This window comes from Euphorbia lathyris, chromosome 7 (assembly GCF_963576675.1).
Source record: "Euphorbia lathyris chromosome 7, ddEupLath1.1, whole genome shotgun sequence".
NCBI lineage: Eukaryota > Viridiplantae > Streptophyta > Magnoliopsida > Malpighiales > Euphorbiaceae > Euphorbia > Euphorbia lathyris.
This window is the reverse complement of record NC_088916.1, coordinates 67,524,440-67,539,316: the sequence shown is the minus strand read 5'-3', so window position 1 is coordinate 67,539,316 and position 14,877 is coordinate 67,524,440.

Here is a 14,877-nt window from a genome sequence, read left to right as displayed (position 1 = left end):
CTAATGCTAAGTAGATCGACGATTACGAGGTGGCAATTGACATTTACGATCTGTCATAGCTTAAAAATGATCTGCTGCATCTACTTATATTGCTTCTTTTTAGGGTTAATGTGCAAAAATACCCCTAACGTTTTGGGTTAGGAGCAGTTTTACACCTAACGTCTAAAATGGTGCAATTTTACCCCTAATGTTTGTAGCCAAAAGCAATTTTACCCCTAACGTAGATAATTTGGATTAATTTCAGACACTATTATAAAATACAGTCATTTTTTTCTTTATTTTGCACCAATTGCATATCAATTTGTTCTAAAAAAAAGGATATAATGTTTTTTGTAATTTAATAATAAAATTGGAGATTAATATTTATAAATTCGGTGAATTTTTTTTTTGTCTAATTCGTACAAAAGACAGTATATTTTTAATATTTTTTTCTTATTTTTTTCACATCCCAACGTATGTTTGTGATTTGTTACTGATAAAATAACGCATGTATGAAGTGTAGATGACAAGATTCATGACGGAGAAGACATTTTGATGAATTATTTCTCAAATTGACCCAATTTATCAACGTTAGTGGTAAAATTGCTATTGGCTTTCAACATTAGAGATAAAATTGCACCATTTAAAACGTCAGGGGTAAAACTGCTCCTGACCCAAAACATTAGGGGTATTTTTACACCTTAACCATTCTTTTTATATCAAAACCCCACAAGGCAAAACGGCGTCGTTTTGAGGGGAACCAAAACGACGTCGTTTTGGACTAAATTTTTTTTTATTATTATTATTCGGGATGGGGTTGGAGGAAATGCCCCTTTGACCCCCTACATCCGCCCCAGAGTAGCACCGGTGGTGGAACTTTCAACACTAAAGAATGAAAATGAGACTATAATGAGATAAATTCAAATAAGAGCTTCAGTTATTGTAATTTTTTTATTTTTTTATTCAAATTTCGATTTTAATAAACTTTTTTTTTCTTCTTTTTTATAATCCGAAAATTTGTATTACGAAGAAAAAAACAAAATATCATTCTGAATACAAGAAAAAACACAAGAAGGAAATTCTTCTATAAGAATTTCCATTTGAGAAAGGGACCGTGCCCAAACAGCTAAATTATGAGCTACAACATTCGCTTGACGTCTCTCATAAACGAACTCGATTGAGGAAAATGCCCGAGCAACCTCTACAATATCTCCTAAGATTAGACCCAACCAATTTGGCAAATTTTGTCATCCTTTAAGTAAATTGATAGCTGAAATTGTGTCAGATGCTACCAAAATAGTTTGATATCTACAATCATGAACTACACGTAAAGACCATAGAATTGCTATTAATTCCACGTGCAATGCAGAAATTGTAGACCCAATTTGACCTCCCCCAGACATTGATTTTAATAAACTTACTGCCACTTGATCAAAGGGAACAAAAAAAACTAAAAGGTATGAATTATTGTATTTTGAATTCTATATCTAGTTAAAAAAAATTGTCATATTTATCCTAGTTTAGACTATCAAATTATTCCATTTTCAATTATATTTTCTAGATTGGGGTATTTAACATGTTTGGTTATTGATGTCTATGAATTTGTATATTAGAAATAAATAGCAGAGTTAGGTGTGGCAAAATACAAAGAAATTAAGAAGATTAAACAGTGATAATAATGTAAGCTATTATTATTATTTATTTTTTTGGATATATTTTTCTTTTCTATTTTGGTTATTAGAAATATTTGATTTTACTAATATAATCTTTAATTGCGGTTGTCATTCACTTTAATTTTTTCAGGACCAACAATGAATTTTTTTTGAAGCAAAGAGTAACTTAATCATTGAAGCAAATCAGAACAAATAGTTTCCTACAACCAAGCCGGGACAGAAAAAGACACAAACTCGCTAGTATTGGACAGGACATGTCGTGCAACAACATGAACCCCTTGTTCACTAGGCGTGGAGAAAATGACACTGTAAAATCGTGTCGACTACTTCTTACAATCTTGAATTACAGAACTAAAGGCACACAAATCTAAAGCATCAAAATTGACACTATTAACCACAAACAAAGAGTCACTTTCGAACAAAACATTAATACAATGAAGATGGGAACATCAGTACAAGGCTTCACGAAGCGCCAGCGTCTCTATCTCGCGAATGTCGTCAATGAGAGGGACCAGACGGCTACGACAGGCCATAAAAACCATTTGATGAGCTAAGTAAGGCTCCCAACCTCCTACATAATTTGACAGTTGCATTTGACAGAGCTAAAAGTACTTTTAAATTATGTAAATATATTAAAATACTTTACATAATTTTCTTTTTAATTATTATTTTATTATTGTATTAAAATACTTTTAAATTTTATAAATATATGTAAGGTTGAATATTCATGCTCAGCTTGTGATTTTTCCCTTCCATGTATGATGGTCCATAAGCAACACTCAAAATTAGGTATTTCTGTTGGGAGACCACCCAAACAGGTAAACAAACATTTGAAAAAAAAAAAATAATAGTAATAGTAATATTTTTCTTTTATACTAAAATTAAATTTTTTTCAATATCGGATGGAACAAACTCAACTGCTGCACGCACGTTTCCGTGCAATATGGCGACTGACTCTCAATACATCGCATTAAAGATGGAAAAAATATCTTAAGGTGGCTAATTTTTATTTTATTATTCTTTACTTTTTATTGATTAAATTTTTTATTATTTTAATCTTATACATTAATTACTAAATAATTATAACCAACCAGTCCGATATATGGAAAAAATATTTAAGGTGGCTAATTTTTATTTTATCATTCTTCACTTTTTTTTATTGATTAAAACTTGGTTTAATACTTTAAAATTTAAATAAACTATTCTTTTTCTCCCTCTTTTCTCAAAACCCCTCATCTATTAAATACACACTTCTTCTTATTTTGTGAATCTACTTTGAAGAGGAAGAGAGAAGTTTGTAAGTAGTTTTACTCTACGGCTGACATACCAACTAAGTAAAGTGATTTGGTATGCCAAGCCTATTAAAATTAAACAAATGTCTAATTTAATAATAAAAAAAACTAATACCCCACAACTCAAATTGTCCTCTTCTTCTCCACGCCTGTCTCAACTTCCAACGGCTATCACTATCATTCTCTGTGTCATTACACTGTTGGTTCTATTCCGGTGACCACCATCATCGTCATTCTCTTCCGGCAGACGTCCCTTTTCTTCTTCTCTTCCGGCGTCACTTCCGTTTATTTTTCTCGGCCGACCTCTTGAAAAGTCACAGAAAATAAATTAATTGGCTGGAAATTGAACATGAACCTCCTCCATTTGTTCTTGGTTAATTTGATGTCAAACAATTTTGTTGGGATTGGATTAAAATTAATTTCCATTGTTCCGTTCAATATCTTTGATTTTTTTTTTCTCTGGATTTGATTAAAATTGATTTTGAAGGAGAATTTAACATTGATTGTAAAATGGGTATCGTGTCAATAACTGTTGCCCTAATGGATGATGGCGATGGCGATGCTTCTCCCCCACCGATCGACAACCGCAGAGAAACCCAATTCAATGTAACCCCTGCTGATAGATGCAAGAAGAAAGCGAAGGGGATTGATGGATTCCCTGATAACTCTGAGAGCTCCCTTCAATCGGATTTTTCCTCTCCTGTTAAGCGCAAAGTTTCTTTCAAAAATTGTCTTCTGGGTCTGGATTCTGAGGATGATAAGATGGATGTGGTGCCCGAGACACAAACCTTTTATTATGGAGATGCACAGTCAGATTCTGATAGCGAGGAGGAAGACGATTCGAACTGTCCTACAATCCGTCTATCAGCCGAGGAGAAGCACCGCTTGTGGAGTCAATGGAGACACGCCCTAATTGTTAAAGTATTGGGGAAGATGATTGGTTACCGTTATCTGGCCCAGAGGATTCATTCTTTATGGGCGAAGAAGGGAACTGTAACAATCATCGATGTTGAAAATGACTATTATATAGCCAAATTCTCATGTGGTGAAGATTATGATTTGGCTCTGGCAGGGGGACCCTATATCATTGCAAACCATTGTCTTTCAATCCGCTAATGGAGCCCCCACTTTGATCCGTTTGATAATGAGGTGAATAGAATTCTTACTTGGGTACGTTTTCCACGTCTTCCTATTGAGTACTATAATGAGGCCTTTATTTCCAAGCTTGGTAGTCATGTTGGTAGGGTTCATCATGTGGATAAAACCACTCTTGAAACGCAGAGGGGTAAATATGCAAGGGTTTGCATTGAAATCGACCTCTCCAAACCCCTCCTGGCTAAGTACAGATTGCGCAAGACTGCATACAAGATTGAATATGAGGGGCTACATGAAATATGTTTTGACTGTGGTAGGTTTGGTCATTTCACTGGTTCTTGTTCCTCCCCTATTGAGCCCCCTGAGAATCCTAAACCTAATACGGAACAAGACCCCACTCAACCCCCCCTTATGCCTACGGATACTGAGTCCGAACAGAACTTTGGGCCCTGGATGGTCGCAAGAAGACCCCCCCGTTGGACTCCTTTACGTGGTTCAGGTTCTAATGTTATTCATAAGGCACCTGACCCTAATCAGACAACCTTTTCTGAGCCGATCGATACAACTAATATCTCTAAGGTCCAAGTTGGCTCCCGTTTTGGTGTCCTTAGCGACACAATGGATGTCTCTGTCCCGGAGCCTGCTATCCCTTCTAAAGACCTCCAATCTGATATTCCTGCTACAGTGCAGAACCCCCTCTATGATAAGGAAAACATACAACCTATCTCTGCTCATCAGGGGCATGAGACCACCCTTTCACCCCAACATCTGCCCCCCCCCCCCCTCCGCTTGGTCCTGAGTTAGCTGATCCTCATTCCTCTACAACGCCGGGAAGTAAACCTCCCAACAAAACCAGGAAACCCAAAAGAGACCTCAAACCTACAACAACTAAGGGGTTCAAGCATTCTAACAAAAATTCTGGTTCTGTGTTTGAAGGGGCTCCGGCTAAATACCTTGCCTGAGTTCTGTTTCTCAAGCTCTGTCTTGTTTACTTTTACCTTTTCTCTTTTTCACTTATCCCATTTTATGAATATTTTATCTTGGAATGTGAGAGGTGCAGCGAGTAAAGCTACCCGTCTGCACGTTAATGACATGATCCGGCTTCATAAGCCAAGCATTTTCGTATTAATTGAGACGAAGACTAGTGGGGAGTTGGCCCAAAAGATTATTAAGAAATATAGAGGCTGGAATCACTGCATCTCAGAGGCTAGGGGGAGAGCTGTTGGTATTTGGGTGTTTTGGAAGCAGGCCGACATCCAGGTTCAGGTTATTATGATTGACTATCAATTTATTCATTGTAAGTTGGAAAGTAATGGGAAATTCATCTGTGTTATGACCTTCATTTACGCTTCGCCTGCTATTTCGGACAGAAATCTTTACTGGGAGAAGCTCCGTACTGTCAGTCTTAACATGAACGATCCTTGGTTTGTCATAGGGGATTTTAACGACATCAGTTCTTTGCAAGATCAGCGAGGGGGCAGTATGAACTATAGAAGACGTAGCCTTACTTATGCTGAGCAAATGAGTGATTGTGGTTTATTTGACCTGGGTTTTAGTGGGAACCGTTTTACTTAGCGCAGACATCATCTATTTTGTCGTCTTGATAAAGTATACGGGAATAGTGTGTCCAGAGCTGGTTTTCCTGAATGTTCGACTGTGAATCTTCCGTTTCGCCATTCGGATCATGCTCCTATTTTATTCCGTTTTGCTTCTTTCATTGGTCGTAGCGAGCTTCGCCCTTTCTGCTTCCTCTTGGCTTGGGAATCTGATAGGGGTCAAAAACCCCTATCTTTGGGTATGGTTTTAGGACGGGTTTTAGCATTATTTAGTTAATAAGCGAGCATTTCTCGCATTTAAATGCTTTTGTGTGAGTTAGTTAGGAATTGGAAACGTTTTATTTATTTTTTGTTGTTTAGGCTCGTTTTATGACCAATCTAGGCAATTACGGCCAAAATAGCACGTATAGTATAATTCCGTTATCTTTTGAAGCTAATTGGTCCGTTAAAAGTCGCACCAAACGAAGCGTTTGCTCAAAATAAGCGATTGGCGGATCAATTTAGCCTTTGGACTAATGTTATCTGGAGTTTCTGTACGTGCGCATGTATAAGTTCGGACGACAAAGGCATCGACGGCAGTCGGTAAGCACGCGGGGGCATTCCGGGCAAAAATGCTCGACGAGCGGGCCTCCGTAGGCCATGCTTGCTCGCCGAGCAGGCCACCAGAGGCCTGCTCGGGCGAGCAGGATGCCTGTTCACCGAGCAGGCCGCCAGGCGCCTGCTCGCCGAGCAGGGCGCTGCTCGTCGCGAGCAGACCTGCGGGAATTGGTCAAAAAGACCAATTCCGCCCCCACGAAGCCACGATGGACCCCACGACTTCCTACACCAATAAAGACACAAAAATAGGTCAAAAAGAGGGCCGAGCCACGCCTATAAATAGAGTTTTTCCGATGTAAATTAGATATCTTTCAATTTTGTAAATTATCTTAGCTTTCCCCTTGTAATTCCTCTCCATCTCCTTCATCTTCTTCGATTTCCATTGAAGCTCCTTCAAAGCTTTTTCTCGAGGAATTATCAAGGTCCGTCCTTAAGATTAAGTCGCCGGCTGCAGAGTAAAAAGAAAGGGATTTTTGTATCTCCTTTTATCTTTCCTTGTTTGTACTCTTTGATACAGTTGCCGAACTTAGCTTATTGTATCTTGTGACATTTATCTTCGCCTTTAATAATAATTTAGCTCTTGTTTTGTTCTATGATTATTTGTCTAATCTCTGTCTTACGCTTTATTCAATTGGTTTAACTCATTCAAAAGCCCCAAAATCTAGTAGGCACATATTGCGAGCTGAATCTGACCTAGTCAGAGCCTAGGAGATTGACGACCTCTTAGTTGATTAAGCGCTAATTTACTGAGCCTTAGACCTAGTTTCGGTCTTAGGGAATCACGCGCTAGGAACCTCAGGAGGGTAAGTAGGGTTAATCGCCTTGAATACAAGTGACTTAGATTAGGTTTTTATTCAATAGACCTAATAATCTATCTTCATTATTATCGTTCATACCATGTTCCTTCGGATAATTGCATTAGTGAAAGATCAATTAGGAGTAGTTTAACTTAATTAGGGGTAGAGTAACTTAATTAGGCATAGAATAACTTAGTTAGAATCAGATAACTTAGCTAGGATTAGTATAATTCAACCTAGGAGTAGATTAACTTAGCAAAACCAACTCAAAACCCCCTAACCCTAGATAACACCTGAAACCGAGTAGCTCGATACTTGCAGAAATAAATCCTGTTGACGATAACCTGGACTTAACCAGAAATTTATTACTTGATAACGACGGGGTACACTTATCCCTTAGTGAGGCTTTTTCACGGAATCCGCATCAAGTTTTTGGCGCCATTGCCAGGGATTTATTTCTTCTGCAATATCGAACCAAAGGTCGATTTGTTAGTTTAGGCATTCTTTGTGAATATTCCTTGTTAATACCGTTTTTACTTGTTTATATATACTTGTTTATAATAACTATACTTGTTTATAATCATGATACTTGTTCATACGTATCTATACCGTTTATACTTGTTTATATATACTTGTTTATATATACTTGTTTATAATAGCCGTCCTTGTTTATACTTACGCTTGTTTATATTCGTTTGTACGAACGTGTAGTTATACTTGTCAACTTCATCTATACATGTCTGTATGTGTTTATTTATACCGTTCTTATACTTGTACAAAACTGTGCAACCTTGTATGATGTGTATGATTCTCCTTCCGCTTTCATTTATTTCTGTATTTATCTTTTCTCAGTGTATGCCTACGAGATCAGCGAAAATACCGTGTGTCCCTCTTAACCCTGAACTTGAACGTACTCTTCGCAGGAGCAAACAAATCGGAAAGCTGAAGCAAGACGAGATCATCGAGCCTATCAAGATGACTGACAATGAACGGAATATTGAGAACACTGGGCCAGAAAATGACACTCGTCTGATGAGTGAGATCCTGGCACCACACCAGCACCAGCATTTGTCAGGCATTGCCGCTCCAAATATTCCGGCTAATACATAAGAAATCAAGTCCGGAATAATCCACTTGATCCAACAGACCGGACTGTTTGGAGGAGAAGCACATGAGAGCCCGAATGATCATCTGGATCGCTTCCTAATGTGCGCAGACACCGCAAGAACAAATGGGGTTCCCCAAGATGCTGCTAGACTGAAATTGTTCCCGTTTTCTCTGACTGGGCAAGCTTTGGAATGGCTGAGAACACTGGAGCCCGGATCAATCACGACTTGGGCAGGGTTGCAGAAGGAATTCTTGTCCTACTACTTTCCTCCCTCGAAGACGGCAATGCTCAGGGGTGAGATCACATCCTTCCACCAACCCGAGCACGAAGCGCTCCACACATCTTGGACCCGATTCAGAAAAATGCTGCGCATGTGCCCTCACCATGACATAACCAAGCATCAATTGGTAAGCGTCTTCTATCATGGACTGACACCCACCAACAGAGCTATTGTAGACTCCGCAGCGGGTGGAGACTTGTTTAGAAAGACAGCAACAGAGGCATATGACATGATCAATGAGCTGGCCAGAAAGAGTGTGCAGTGGCAAGAACAGAAGCTCGTTGGCCCCATAAGGCAGCGGGTATTTGCTGTGGAAGAACAGGAACAAAATCCAGTTGTTGCGGATTTTAGTAGGAAGATGGACGTACTGTTGGCTAAGCTTAGCCAACCTCCCACCTGTGTGCACTGTGGCGGCGACCACCATGGAAAGGATTGTCAAGCAGGTAGCCCTTTCGCTGGAGATGGGGTGGAGATGGTCAACTATGTTGGGGGGCAGCCGAGATACAATTAGAACTATAACAACTCCAACCCCAATAACTACAACTCCTACAACAACAACAATAGCAACTACAGGAGGCCTCAGCATCCGAACCTCTCTTACGGAAATTCAAATCAGAATGTGCTTCGAGCTCCCAGCGGTTTTGTTCAGGAACATAGAGATCAGGGGCTTGGCATGCCCCCATATCAACAGCAGAACCAAGGGCCAATGCAACCTCCTAAGGAATCTGACGAGGTGGTCACTCTTTTGAAGGAGATCTCGGCTAGGCTTGCCAACAATGAAGCCTTCTGCAAAGATTTGAGCAATCAGGTAGCTCAGATCAATAGGGACAGGCAGGAAAGGCTACAGGGTTCTCTCCCAAGCACAACGGAGAAGAATCCAAAGATCCTGAGAAAGGATTGAGTAAGGGGGAGAAATCGGGTTCTCCTCGGTTTAAATTCAAAGCTTGAACAATTTAATTCTGCATTCCCTTTTCTTTTATTTTTGTTAATTTTGGTTGATTGAATTCTAATCTCATTTGTTTTTTTTACATTGTCAAGCTTTGTTCCCCCACACTTTATTCTGAAAAAAAAATGAATTTCGCCCAACCCGGGCGAGTTAGGCACTACCCAGCTCGCCGGACTGGTCGGCCGAGCCAGTCAGCTCGGCCGACACGGGCTGTTCGGGATTTTAAAATCCCGAACCAAAAAAAAAGAAAAGAAAAAGAAAAAGAATAAGAAAAGGGGGGGGGATGACTCATCATCCCCTTCCCCACCTTCTTCTTCCCTTCTCTCTTTCTTTCTTTTTTTCTTATTTCCATTCTTTCTTTCTTCCTTTCTTCCTCTCTTTCCCTTTCAAAACCTAACCCCCCAAATCCACCATTCTAACCCGAATTCAAGATATAAGGTATGAATCTTTACCCATTTTTGATTTCTAACATGTTTCTAGGCTTAGATTTTAGCTTAGGGTGATAGTTTTTGAGATTTAAGGAAAACCTAAGTTTTAGGTTTCTCTCTCTTTTCTCAAATAAATCTCTTGTTTGCTTTTAATTCTTGATTTCCTTGCAATATATGTTAACATCATGATTAATTTGTGGTTTGGGTGTGATTTCTATTCTCAATTTGTGAATATTTGGAGAAATTGCTCAATTTGGGTAAAATCTCCATTTTAGCTCAAAGTTCAACTATTCAATTTATAGTTAAAAACTTGCCAATAGAGTTATGAATTGCATTCTTACCATGTTTTAGTCATTGGGCATCTCCAATTTTGCATGAATTTATGAATTACGGGTAAAACACTTAGGGACCAAATACTTATGGTTTTAGTCCCTAAATTCCTAAACTATGGTTTATGCCTATAAATGGTTTATTTGGGGGTTTATGTTCAAAATTGTAAATATGTCCTAACTTGTCCATTTTTGGTATATTCCTCAGGAGCTATGGGTAAGAAGGGCAAGGCCAAGGTCGTAGTTGAGAATGAAGCCGAGTCTGACGTCGAGTTCAGCGATAGCCTCCAAGCTAAGTATGACCCACCCTTTGGGCTCGTTGATGAACGTGAGGGGGTATTGTATGATAGATTTTCTAAGCAAGAACTTTCCACCCATATAGTTGTTGATCAAACATATTTAGCGTCTATAGGCTTGAAAAAGGATTTCAATGAAATCCTCAAATTCCACGGTTGGTATAGACTAGCCACAAAACCGACCCCAGTTTATCACAACTTCACTATGGAATTTTTTACTACTTGGAAAAAAGAGCTACCCGCGGGCAGTGGTAAGCATTCTTTTAGACTGAATGGTAAACCTTACCGTCTCGATGATACCACACTAGCAGCCCTGATGGGAGTCTATAACAACCCAGAGGCAATCTCAGATTTTGAGAAACCCATGACAAAAGATATGGCCTGGGAACAATTAACAGGCATATCGGACTTTGACTCCCAAACTGCTAGCCCAGTCGCTCTCTTGGACCCACTCCTCAACCTTGTTCACAAGTTTGTGGCTCACAACTTGTTGGGCAAAAATGAGAGCAATAAAGTCTCAAAGACAGAATTGCTCATACTATGGTGTGTGGCCAACCACAAACACGTGAATAATGTCAAGACCATCTTTGAGGGCTTCTCAAGCCAAACGAGTAGGAAACGCAGTTCCCTTGGCCTTGGACACTTAGTTACCAACTTACTTGAGAGCCAATTCAAAAATTTGGACAATCAAGAAGTTGCTTTTTACCCTACTTTGCTTAACTCCAAGTTTTTGGGGAGATCTACTTTTCATGAAGTCTTAAACAGGAACCCAATCGGAGGAGCAAGCTCTAGCAGAGGGGGACGGAAAAGAGCACGAATTCCACCACAGCATAGGGACGAGGGACCTGAGGAAGAAGAACCTGCGACAGCAGGAGACCAAAGGGAAGACCAAGCACCGGGGACGGAGGCCCAATTCCAAGCCATCAACAACATGATGGCAGAAATGCGAGACCTGAACCTTCGGACATTCAACACTGTTCAACAAATGGACCATCGGTTCACAACCTTCGAACAGAACATGGACCGGAGGCTCACGGGCCTTGAATATGTAGCGTCAGACTACTGCGAGCGCTACAACATGCCATGGCCACCTCCCCCGGCCGATCAGTAAGTTGTCTTCTCCACCCTAACTCTTTACACTCGTACTTCATGATTTGTGATGCAATGTTGGAACTTATTGCATATTTTTAGTGTGAGGAGGAGGGGTAGACAAACTTACAAAAATTGTATAATTTTTAAATTTTTGTTGCGTCGTGTCTAGTTTAGTTTAGAGTTTTTGGGTTTTGTTTATGTTTTTGCATGTTTAGGACCTAAAACCGTGAACCTCCTTCGAATCTAAACTTCATTATTTGTCCTTGAGGGCTGAGAACCGAATCTAAAATTGCATGACAACTAGTTTAGGTGTAGGACACAACCCTTGTATCTGTAAAAGCATGAGCTAAAGTTTGCATTTAGACCCTACTTTTGAAGAAATGCTAAAATCATTACTTAGGTAGATAACTTAAGAATTGAAGGCATGTGATATTGAACTTGAGTTTGGGGAAAACTAGTAAACACAAAATTGAAACCCAAAAAATTGTGAGTTGAATTTGAGCCTAAGAGCGAACATCAAAAAGCTCTTTTTCTTGACATTTTTGTGTGAATGCTTTGACTTGTGGAAAGATTATAGATTTTGCACCTAATACTGTGTTGAACCTACATGCAATGACTTGAGATGATAAACGATGAATCAGCCTCATTAGAATTAACCCTTTTTCTTTACCTTATTTTCTCTTTTTCGTCCACTCTAGGAAGCCCCTTTGAGCCTATGTTTTTGTAGTTTATAGATTTTTCTTTCGTTCTAACCTATTTTTGCAAACCACAACTTGGTTTGCTGCTTAACCCAAAATTTTTGCAAAGCTCAAATTGAGCCTTTGTTTGCTTCTAGCGCTTTATCTTTGTTTATGGCATCAAAATAGCAAGCCAAAAGGCTAAGAAGTGAATGAGCGTTACTATCCAAAAGGAAAAGAAAAACAGAAAAAGAAAAGAAAAGAAAAGAGACGAACAAAAAGGGGAGAACTCCATTCCCCAGTTCTTAAAATCAAAACGTCTCAAAGAAAAAAAAAGAGAAGAAAAAGAAAAAGATTTTATGAATAAAAAGCTCAGTCACTTCATATTTGCTAAAGCCATTTGAACTTTGTTTTTCTAGCGCTAGAACTATTAACCCTTGTTGTACCTTTAACCCTCTAACCACATTACAACCCCAATTCGAGGCTGTTTTTGATATCAACGGAGTCATATAGCATAGTAGAGGAACTCGGATGAACGTGCAAAATCAACGTAATCCTAAGCAAGAACATAAGCCGAGAGTAAACACTTTAGCCACCAAAATTGTGTGAAATGAGTGAACTACCTATGGTGAGGTGTTTTACTTAGCGATCCCCTCAAGCTCGTTTAATTGAACATGTGTCCTTTTGCTTAAAACTATGACCTATGATAATTGAAATGCGGCTTTTGGATATCGTGTCTCTACTTTGTATTTCCAAATGCATGTAATTACAGATGCTCGAAATTATGTCAAGCACCTAGTCAAACCGGGAGGTTTTCTAGCTTGTTTGTGATTGCGGGTTTAGTTTTTTAGTTTACTTGGGGACAAGTAAAGTTTTAAGTGCGAGGAGGTTTGATAGGGGTCAAAAACCCCTATCTTTGGGTACGGTTTTAGGACGGGTTTTAGCATTATTTAGTTAATAAGCGAGCATTTCTCGCATTTAAATGCTTTTGTGTGAGTTAGTTAGGAATTGGAAACGTTTTATTTATTTTTCGTTGTTTAGGCTCGTTTTATGACCAATCTAGGCAATTACGGCCAAAATAGCACGTATAGTATAATTCTGTTATCTTTTGAAGCTAATTGGTCCGTCAAAAGTCGCACCAAACGAAGCGTTTGCTCAAAATAAGCGATTGGCGGATCAATTTAGCCTTTGGACTAATGTTATCTGGAGTTTCTGTACGTGCGCAGGTATAAGTTCGGACGACAAAGGCATCGACGGCAGTCGGCAAGCACGCGGGGGCATTCCGGGCAAAAATGCTCAACGAGCGGGCCTCCGTAGGCCATGCCTGCTCGCCGAGCAGACCTACGGGAATTGGTCAAAAAGACCAATTCCGCCCCCACGAAGCCACGATGGACCCCACGACTTCCTACACCAATAAGGACACGAAAATAGGTCAAAAAGAGGGTCGAGCCACGCCTATAAATAGAGTTTTTCCAATGTAAATTAGATATCTTTCAATTTTGTAAATTATCTTAGCTTTCCCCTTGTAATTCCTCTCCATCTCCTTCATCTTCTTCGACTTCCATTGAAGCTCCTTCAAAGCTTTTTCTCGAGGAATTATCAAGGTCCGTCCTTAAGATTAAGTCGCTGGCTGCAGAGTAAACAGGTTCCCTGAAAGGGATTTTTGTATCTCCTTTTATCTTTCCTTGTTTGTACTCTTTGATACAGTTGCCGAACTTAGCTTATTGTATCTTGTGACATTTATCTTCGCCTTTAATAATAATTTAGCTCTTGTTTTGTTCTATGATTATTTGTCTAATCTCTGTCTTACGCTTTATTCAATTGGTTTAACTCATTCAAAAGCCCCAAAATCTAGTAGGCACATATTGCGAGCTGAATCTGATCTAGTCAGAGCCTAGGAGATTGACGACCTCTTAGTTGATTAAGCGCCAATTTACTGAGCCTTAGACCTAGTTTCAGCCTTAGGGAATCACGCGCTAGGAACCTCAGGAGGGTAAGTAGGGTTAATCGCCTTGAATACAAGTGACTCAGATTAGGTTTTTATTCAATAGACCTAATAATCTATCTTCATTATTATCGTTCATACCATGTTCCTTCGGATAATTGCATTAGTGAAAGATCAATTAGGAGTAGTTTAACTTAATTAGGGGTAGAGTAACTTAATTAGGCATAGAATAACTTAGTTAGAATCAGATAACTTAGCTAGGATTAGTATAATTCAACCTAGGAGTAGATTAACTTAGCAAAACCAACTCAAAACCCCCTAAGCCTAGATAACACCTGAAACCGAGTAGCTCGATACTTGCAGAAATAAATCCTGTGGACGATAACCTGGACTTAACCAGAAATTTATTACTTGATAACGACGGGGTACACTTATCCCTTAGTGAGGCTTCTTCATGGAATCCGCATCAGAATCCCACCCCGAGTTCAAGGATTTCGTGCAGGAGGCCTGGCGTCCTATTTCTGACCCTTTGTTGGAAGCTCTGGTCTTCAAAGATAAAGTCAACATTTGGAATCGGAAGAAGTTTGGTAACATTTTTGCACAGAAAAGGAGGATTTTGGACAGATTAAAATGCATTCAAAGTTCAATTCTTATTGGAGATTATGACAACCTTAGGAGTCTTGAAAGATCGCTCCTAAATGAGCTCTCTGCGGTTCTTAGACAAGAAGAGCTAATCTGGTGGCAAAAGTCCAGAAACCAATGGATCACTCAGGGGGATAGAAATACT